The sequence below is a fragment of the Priapulus caudatus genome, unplaced genomic scaffold (genome assembly GCF_000485595.1).
Source record: "Priapulus caudatus unplaced genomic scaffold, Priapulus_caudatus-5.0.1 Scaffold321, whole genome shotgun sequence".
Lineage (NCBI taxonomy): Eukaryota > Metazoa > Priapulida > Priapulimorpha > Priapulimorphida > Priapulidae > Priapulus > Priapulus caudatus.
Window position 1 is genome coordinate 144,744 of NW_014577382.1, and position 9,074 is coordinate 153,817.

At 42.6% G+C, this 9,074-nt stretch overlaps 1 protein-coding gene across 1 annotated transcript in view; it reads right to left on the reverse strand.

Annotated features, from left to right (window-relative positions):
• Window positions 1–1,171, reverse strand: part of LOC106808992 (protein angel homolog 2-like) — an 8,139-nt gene extending 6,968 nt beyond the window's left edge. Inside the window, exon 1 of the mRNA XM_014811927.1 lies at window positions 1,156–1,171. The gene's annotated coding sequence lies outside the window, so the exon portion shown is untranslated. The remainder of the gene's footprint in view (window positions 1–1,155) is intronic.
• Between the last annotated feature and the right edge of the window lie 7,903 nt (window positions 1,172–9,074).

Consider the following 9,074-nt stretch of genomic DNA (forward strand, 5'->3'; position numbering starts at 1 on the left):
GTGTGCGTGTGCGTGTGCGTGTGCGTGTGTGTGCTCGTGTAAACCCTGGAAGGAAATCATCATGACCTAGGGATATCAAACAAAGTTATTGGAAGCTAATGCAAAAAATACAACAAATTATGTAAAACAATATATACGTACCACAGTAAAAATTGTAATAAATAAGAATTAATAGCGGTGATAATCAATGTTATTAAACATCTCTTCTTCTCTAACTTCACACCAAATAATAAACATGTGCCCACATTCGTACATGTACCCTTGAAGCATATAAATCGCTTAGCTGCTACATACAACCCATCCCTGGCCCCTGGCTGACCCCTGATAAAAGCCCAGCTACATCATTTGTCCACGCAAAGGAAGAAACTAACTGATAATTCGAATTTGTGAACTTTTTTTTATCTCCTGTTATCAATTCGACTGGGTCTGTTCATATACAATGATAAACCATCATTTGCTTGCACTGCAAGATCATGAAGGAGCTATATTAATTAAAAAATGTACGGTTACTCACATTGCGGAAATTCGCACATACGGAATTTGTCTACTCGATTCTCGATGTGAGCCCGACATTCGCCCCCAATCGGCGATTCCCACTAGTTTAGATACAACTACAGTAAAAAGCAAGCGTTGGGGGGTATGGTTCGCGTTTCAGCCGACTGCTCAAGGATGCAGCCTTTCCGTAACTCGGCTACGAACACGCTACACATAACACCAGGAGTGTCATAATATAGTCTATATATATTGACATAACACAACGCGTACATATATACATGTATGCACTTTTACCAGTCATTTTCTGACGGCGACAAACACATCCGTTGCCTATAGAAACTACCAGCATTACCTGCACGCAGCCGCTTCGCAGATTTGCATTGCATTCCACAACAGCCAGAACTAGAACGCGTCTATTTACCTTACTATTGTTCTGTTACCATGAAAGATGACGCAACCGCGCCGAACGATGTGATCACGCAGCAGCAGCAGCAGCAGCAGCAGCAGCAGCAGCGGCACTCCTACCCATCACACAGGATTGCTGCGTCGGCAATGTATAGACGCGAGCACGGGCGCGCTACCGCACAGATATTTCGTTTGCATCATCGTCCATCCGTCCCTCTACGTCTTCTCCACGTGAGGGGGGCGCAACCGACTCACCAGCCCGTGAACAAACCAAAGCATCGCAGTCGGCCTTGCGAGTCGCGTGACGAACAGGCCATCGGATTATGTGAGTGCGAGCGGTTGTGTCAGTAGCGAGGGTGTGCACGCCGTCGCCCAATCACAAACAAGCCGGAGTGTGCTACTTTCCATAGCGTTACACAGCTGTTATTTTACGGCTAAAAATGTCAGCACAGCCATCGGCTATAAAGGGCAAAGGCACAAACTGTTCGCGCATGGCCAACAGCTAACGAGCAAAAGTGTGAACGCTGATCGTGAAGGTTGGTACACAAAACGCGTGCGCCCGCAGCAGCTACAGCTAAATAACGCAGATGGGGTCGTTGTCGTATCAGGTACTACAGATATGTACCCGAGGTAGTTTTAGGCTGTTTACCTCCGCCAGGGGCTTGGCGGAGGTTATGTTTTCACACGGCAGTGGTTTTGAGTGTTGGTTTGTGTGTTACCATGCACGTTTCAGTTCACTTCCGCTAGGTGCGCTGGCTGTAGACTTACAAACACGCAACCACAGTCCTCCCCCACCTGCACGTCGCACTAATCCGGATCCAATAAATTATTTAATTAATTAATTAATTAATTTTTCGCACCTTAATTAATTAATTAATTAATAAAAAAATTCACATTGAGAGAATTCAGCTGCCTTGGCGGAGGTCTGTGCTCTCCGAGTGCTCTAGTTAGTATTATGTTTATATTTTTATATGAGGTATGTTTAGGGTTAGGGTTAGGGTTAGGGTTAGTGTTAGGGTTAGGGTACACTTCTGTAGTACAAGTCTGGTACACTTTGTGTATACATGATATATGTACCTCGGATACATATATCTGTAGTACCTGATATGACAACGACCCCTTGAGCCTAAATAGTCTAAATAACCCCCGACCATGCTTTGTGCGAATTTACTATGCAGAGTCAAGTCTGATGAAAATTGCGCCCCTCGCAACGTTACTTGGATAATAATAATTTCCTCCTGCACAATACTAGCATCTGATATCAATACAGTTATTTCAAATACTATAGAAGTAAAGGTATTCTCGTGCTGATACATGCATGAGCTTAACGGAAGGTTTCCATAAAATGAGAATAAGTTACCAACTGAAATGCTTACCTTGAGTTTCTCCTAATTCGAAAAATGCCGTAAATGTGCCAAAAAGTGTAGTCAATTGTAGTCAGCAATGCCAGATTTAGACATTTAAGCTAAACAAGCTGAAGCTTAGGGCCGCATTATCTGAAGGGCTTCTCAAAACGTCAAATTTTTTCATTTGTTACAGTTTTACGATTATTTATATTCAAGTAATGATTTAACCTAATTAACATAACCTAATTAACAACAATTAACATGATCAAATTAGACCCAATTATCAAAAAAGATAATTATTTACACAATTTTACTCTACAGCTTCCCATAGGTTAGGGCCACACCATGTCTAAATCTGGCTCTGGTGGTCATTAACCCATTTATAATCAAGTTTGATATCAAACCTAATCGTATACAAGGATGCACATCACGACAGTACCGTACCAATAAAAACGTATCATAAAACTATTCCAACAACAATCTGAGTCACAGCGAGGTGTACATGTGCCCGGCAGATTGGTCCGAAGGTCTAGTACAGAGAAGTCTCTGGCTCCATAGTAATTTACCAAGTGGTTGACGGAATATCGATAGACACGTTTACACTACTTGCGAGGTGCCTAACACCGGTTACATAACAGCCATAGGCCATACTCATGAGCGCAAGGGCTGCTAACATGGCGTCTAAACAAGTTCAACATCAAACTGCGACATTGCTGTCTCGTTGACGTTATATGTTATCACCCAAAATCCGGCTCTAGGAATGTGGGAGGGGGGAAGCCTTTCATAGGATGAGCCATTCTTACTAACTAGCTACAAAACAACACTCAAAAAGTGATAATACAGATTCAATTTGTATCATTTTTATGCACTACACCTACCATTGTCCGTTAATATTCTGTGTGAACTCTTAAAAGTTCCTGTATGTGGCTGGGTTTCCTCTCAGAGTAGAAAAAGAAGACGAAGAAGGGGGAGGAGGAGAAGAAGAAAGTAAAATACTAACACTAACTATAAACAAAATAATGAAATTAAACAAGATAAATGCAATGCATGACAAAAAGTACCTCGTAAAGGGCTCTATGCATAACATGATTCTTTGGAATCGTTCTTTTTGGGCAGCAGTACAGAGACTTCTATAGATGTAATACTGCTTCTCTATTTATATATTGTAATACTGCTTCTCTATTTATATCTCGTTACCCGTGATCGTCTAGGGTTCTGCGCATATTATTAAGAGATATCGCTGTACGCATTCTACATAAATTAGCCAACACTGAAGGTACGTATTTCAAACACACACATATTTACTGGTCGGGAATGACGGTAACATATATATGCCCGTAATAGTGAACAGTAGTGTACAGCTGTGTACGCGACATACAAACATGAACTTACATATATATAGTAGTATTCGTCAACGGTGAAAACAGTAAGAATATCTCTTGCCACGTTCGTAGCGTAAATAGTAGAGAGCCTGCCATTGCGCCGTGCTGCATGCACAACGGTTATATACTGCGCCCTCCTATTGTTTTAGGTTCTGGTCACGCTGCATGGTTCAGCTGCATATAGTGCATGGTAGCGTACGAGGTCAGCTGCGCGTTTACACAAAAGGCTTGCCCCGTACTCTGATTACTTAGGTTATTATGCAATTATCCTATTTCTATCTTATTTGACTATTTCTGTATTACATAGATATGCATAAGACATATACGTGATGTCATTAAGATGAAGTGAACAACATCAAAAATGGTCTACACCTTGGCAAGTCAGGCATTTTTGGATCCTCACTTAAGAGTAAGAAGCTGTCTAACTTGCTCTTGTCATGGTACATCGCATCACACATAAATAAAGAGCTAACGTGGCTCTACCGGTGTAGCCCATTCACTCCGACTACAGGAGGACTGTAGCCAGAGCGAAGGGCCTACATTAGTAGAGCTCGGAATAACGTAGACACATCCGCATTTAGAATGAGTAAAATCACCATGATGGGACTATATAGAACCAGTATGCATCTAGAGCTTTGCGTGATGCACAACCGAGTCATGGGGCAGGCTGGAGCTATTTTTGAACATAGCCCATGTTCGCTGAAACATATCCATTTGTACACACGGGTTGGCATGTGTCTAGGGGAAAGTAGCTGCGTTAGTTGTAGGCTTCTCTAATGCAGTGTGCATTCACCTTAACCAAGGAAGGTCAATGAACAAAAAGACAACAACCTTTTTCTCGCGACGTCATCGATGACGTTTTTTTTAGATTATTTATTCATTCATTCATATATAAATTTTTTATAACAGCAACTGTTGTTGGAAATTAGAGTGTGAATGGAAGAGTCAAGGTAAATCTTGACACACTGCAACGACAAATGACCAACCGTAACGTTCAGAGTCAAAGCTGCAGTGACTGGCCTCAGCTACACTGCAGGTGTGAAAACGACAGACCCCAGCCACACTGCACGCGTTAACGACTGGCCTCAGCTACACTGCAGGCGTTAATTACCGGCGTTAGATCACAGTTAGTCTTTTTTATCGCTACACAATGGTTGACATTTGAAGTTTGTAAACTCAAGACTGTTGAATGTTCCATGGGCTTACCATTGATTTTGTAGTTTTGTCCTAAGGATAGTTTTCTGCTACGTGGGTAAGCCGTGGGTAAGCTTGCACAATAAATGAGCTAAATATTTTAAAAATTTAAATTTCCCCAAGCACATGGGAGTCAGCCCCAAACTGGTCTGCCATCACGATCTTTCAACAGCTTCACAGCCGAATTCCGTTACAAAATGGTTATATGTGCGCGCCGATGAAAACATAATGTATGACTCTGATTGGCTGTTTACGAAATGTCTCGTGACCATGTCGTTGGAAAATAGAAAGGATTCTTAATAGTTTTTGTCATTACGGTTGCCACCGGATGCTATCGCATGCAAGTTTCTATTTTCTCCAATGTCCTTAGACATTACGGTTGGTCATTGTCACTGTAATGTCTTGACCTTCAGAAGAACGCAAATAAAGAAAAAGAGGAGATGGAGGTGGTGGATTAATAAGGTGCAACGACAAAGATGGAAGGAGGGAGTAGGATAGGTCGATCATGAGGTGGTAGCAACTAGGTTGGTAGCTCTCCTACCACTCATTGCCATGGATCTATATACTAACTCCTGTAGTGTGAGCACACAGACAGTCCCCTGTTAAAGTAGGGGTAAGAGATCAAGTTACCTTTGACGTTACTGATATTACCCAAAAGAAATTTCAATTTATTCCTAGGACGAGAGGTCTTGGCAATATATTAAGAGGGGAGTTGAACATTGAGGTATTGAGAAGTGGAGGCCAGAAGGAGGGGTAGAGAAAATTTGGCTGGGACAAATCATCAATGGCAAAAAAACTATCATAAAAATTGGGGAGTACACAATGTGAACAAATAAATCCAAACTGATCTGGAAAATTCATAATACGTTCTAAGAATTTCACCTCCTGTAAAAAAGTGTAAGATTTCCAGAGAAATGCCAATGCCACAGCAATGCTTACACAGGTTGGTCAAGTTGGTGCAACTGCCTGGTGGTGGTGTTGTGTTGGTGTCATGTCATGCCTGGTGCAAGTATAATATAATATACGCAGTGGCTCGTGCTCCGGTCACCGGAGCGAGAGTTATTTTGGCTTGTGCTCCGGCAATCCCAGAATGCATTGCAAAATAATCAAGTGAGAATTTATCAGCGGGACGCAGAAAATGGCAGCGTATTTTGACAGGCTATGATGGGATATCAGTGTTTGATGGGATATCAAAATGCAACATTTGTTCAATATTACCATAAAGATTCTCGGACCATTAATGCTGATAAGAAAAGAGTACCGAAACGAGTGGAAAATGCTAACGAAAATTTGAAGTATTACAATGTGAACTACGCCTGTGTTTTTGGAGTAAAACGGTTCATTGCACAGGGAAGAGACCAGGATTGCATTCAAGGTTCGTGTGCAGCAATTTTCTGCGTTCCGCTGAGAAATTCTCACTTGATGACTTTGCAATGCATTCTGGGATTGTCGGAGCATGAGCCAAAAAAAACTTCCGCCCCGGTTACCGGAGCACGAGCCCGGGGGGTGGGGGGCACCCCATATATATAGCATGGTAGGTATGTGCCGCGGGAGAGTCCCCCATTTTCAACCCTAAACTTCCGTTCCAGTGCATCGCATTTTTAAGAATTTCTCGTTCCAGAGCATCACAAGTTTAGTTACCATACAGATCTTACATTTTTGCCGTTCCAGAGCCGCTAGTTTTTAACATTTCCGTTCCAGTGCATCGTACTTCAGAATACGTTGAAACCGGGCCGTGAAGGCATGCATGCAACGCATGCGCATATGGATGGATGGATGGTCAGCTGCTGCTGCTGTTCTTGTTTATTTACATCCGATGATGAACTCCGTGCCAGTTCCAGAGCATCCCACATTTCAACAAACATTAGTTCCAGAGACCCCCATTTTCAGCTCTGAGTTAGTTCCAGAGCCCCCCATTTTTGACTTCGCAGTGGCACATACCTACCATAATCATGATAATGTGGGGAAAGTCCCCCCCCCCCCGGGAGCACGAGCCACTGCGTATAATATATTACAACATATTGCTTTTCTGATGCCAGTGGCAATGTGGAGAACTTTAAACTGTGCCATGTAATTGAACATGAAATCTGTGCATCATTTTTTAATATATGGTGATTTCGTGTACAACTTCGCTCGTGATACGTGCACTGCCCACGGTGCAGGCTGCAGGGCAGGGCAGTACGTAGCCACAAGTTCACTTCTCGCTTAAAGTAACTATTGCGAAAGTTTTCCAGTGTTTCACCACTTTCATGACACCTACCGTTATTGCTTGAGTAACAGCAATTGTCTAGAGTAACAATAAAATGTCTTAGAACCTTCGTTTTCACACAAAAAGTAAATAGTTTGGTAAACAATCGATTGTTGTCATTTTAAAACTAGCCGGAAGGATGGATTAGCTAGTGGCGCCACTGCTTATCTGCCATAGACAAAGTACAGGCTTTCTCAAATCATGCACTTGTTTTCAATTAATCACCGACACAAATACAAGTTTACCAATTCTGCCATTAGGCATTATCGCGACACGATAAAATGTTTTGCTGTTACGATGTGTTCATATCCAATTTTCTATGCTGCATAAAATCTTAGTATTTTTAATGTTGGTGTAATCAGTGATATTTTCGCTGTCAGGTGAGACTATATTCAGCTATATTTAGTTTTTCTGAGCAAAAATCTCGCAATACACACTTTAACACTACGTTGTACGACGACGTCACACATCCTACGACGTGTAAAGCCTGGCGCACATTGCCGAACATTTTCCCGAACAAATGTTTTTGTCTGGCAATGTGCGGGGGGACAATTGCTGAGCGCACATTGCTGAACATTTTGTAGCGAACAATCTTGTGGCGCCGTCTAGTAGCTGTGTTGTAAAGAGTCACGTGATCGGCGCATGATTGGGCACAAAAATTATGTGACCACATATCGTGCTGCTATTGGTTACTACTTTACAAATGTTCCTAGAATTGTTCGACATTCACCGCACATTGACGAACATTCGACAAACAATGTTCGAGATATCAAACATTTCCGATCTTCAGAAACATTGTTCGGAACAACTGTTCGACAACTTTTTTCACCGCACATTGCCGAACATTTCATGGAACATTGCTACGATGTTTTTGAGCAAAATGTTCGGCAATGTGCGCCGGGCTTAACAGTCGGAGAGCCTGGTCGGGCTAGGTAGTACGGTGTCACATCCTCGTTGAGGTCGTTTATTCAATCTGAATCTGCACATAACGTAGCTCTAGTAACTATAGCCCGCGTACTGTTACCGCTGCCAAGCGGCAACCATACGCGGAAAACACTAGTTACTACTACTAGAGCTACACATAACGTAGCTCGAGCCTCTGTGGCCCAGTGGTAGGCATCGTGCACTGTCCACTGAATGCTGCGAGTTCAAACCCCGGCCATGGCAGTGAAATTTCTCAAGGTGTAAAAACCTGGCTCTCAACATTGGAGACTGTGAATCTCCCGTGGCTCATATGACCACGTAAAATGGCGGTCCCGTCTCAGAAATACTAGCCAATGGCGAATGGGGACGTAAAAGAACCACTGAGGGCGCAAAGGAACTCTGGCTGTGAACACCCTCAGTGCCATTTGGCTAAAGGCTGACTACCTGGCTTTACCCAAGCTAGGTCACACCTCATGGCTAGCTATAGTCCTTGTCATTATATCCAGTGGAGACTGTAGTGGCCACCGACAAGTACGGCATGCATGAGAACATAACAATAACAACGCAATACTGCTTTGTTCAACTTGTCGACTGTCCTATAGCCTTGTCACTTAAATAGATTTTATTTTACGATAATAAATTATCAATCTTTAATATAAATGATGATATGCTTACGGGTACCTGTTCAGGAGTTTCATTGTTGAAAGAGTTATAAAGAAACCGGTGAAGACATAGTCTCTAATGAAGGCTGTTTCTATGTTGTGTAGTAGTTGAGTAGTTGTGCGTTTGTTGCGCTATCTGACGGGCAAATAAATAATTTCGATAGGGGCAAAATCATGGCAAAATGCAAATGAATAATAAACTCAGAATGATGCCCCACGATCAGTGATATCGCTCGCTACAAATGTCGATTTGGTACTTCTATTATGAAAAGCAAACGCTTTCTTCTGCGGCAAATTACTGCCATATACTAAGAATATCTTCGTCTGTGTAACTGTTACTACACCCACACACACGCACGCATACGCGCACCGCACGAACGCACCAGGGTCGCGCGTAACGCCAGGGGGCGCTGTGAAT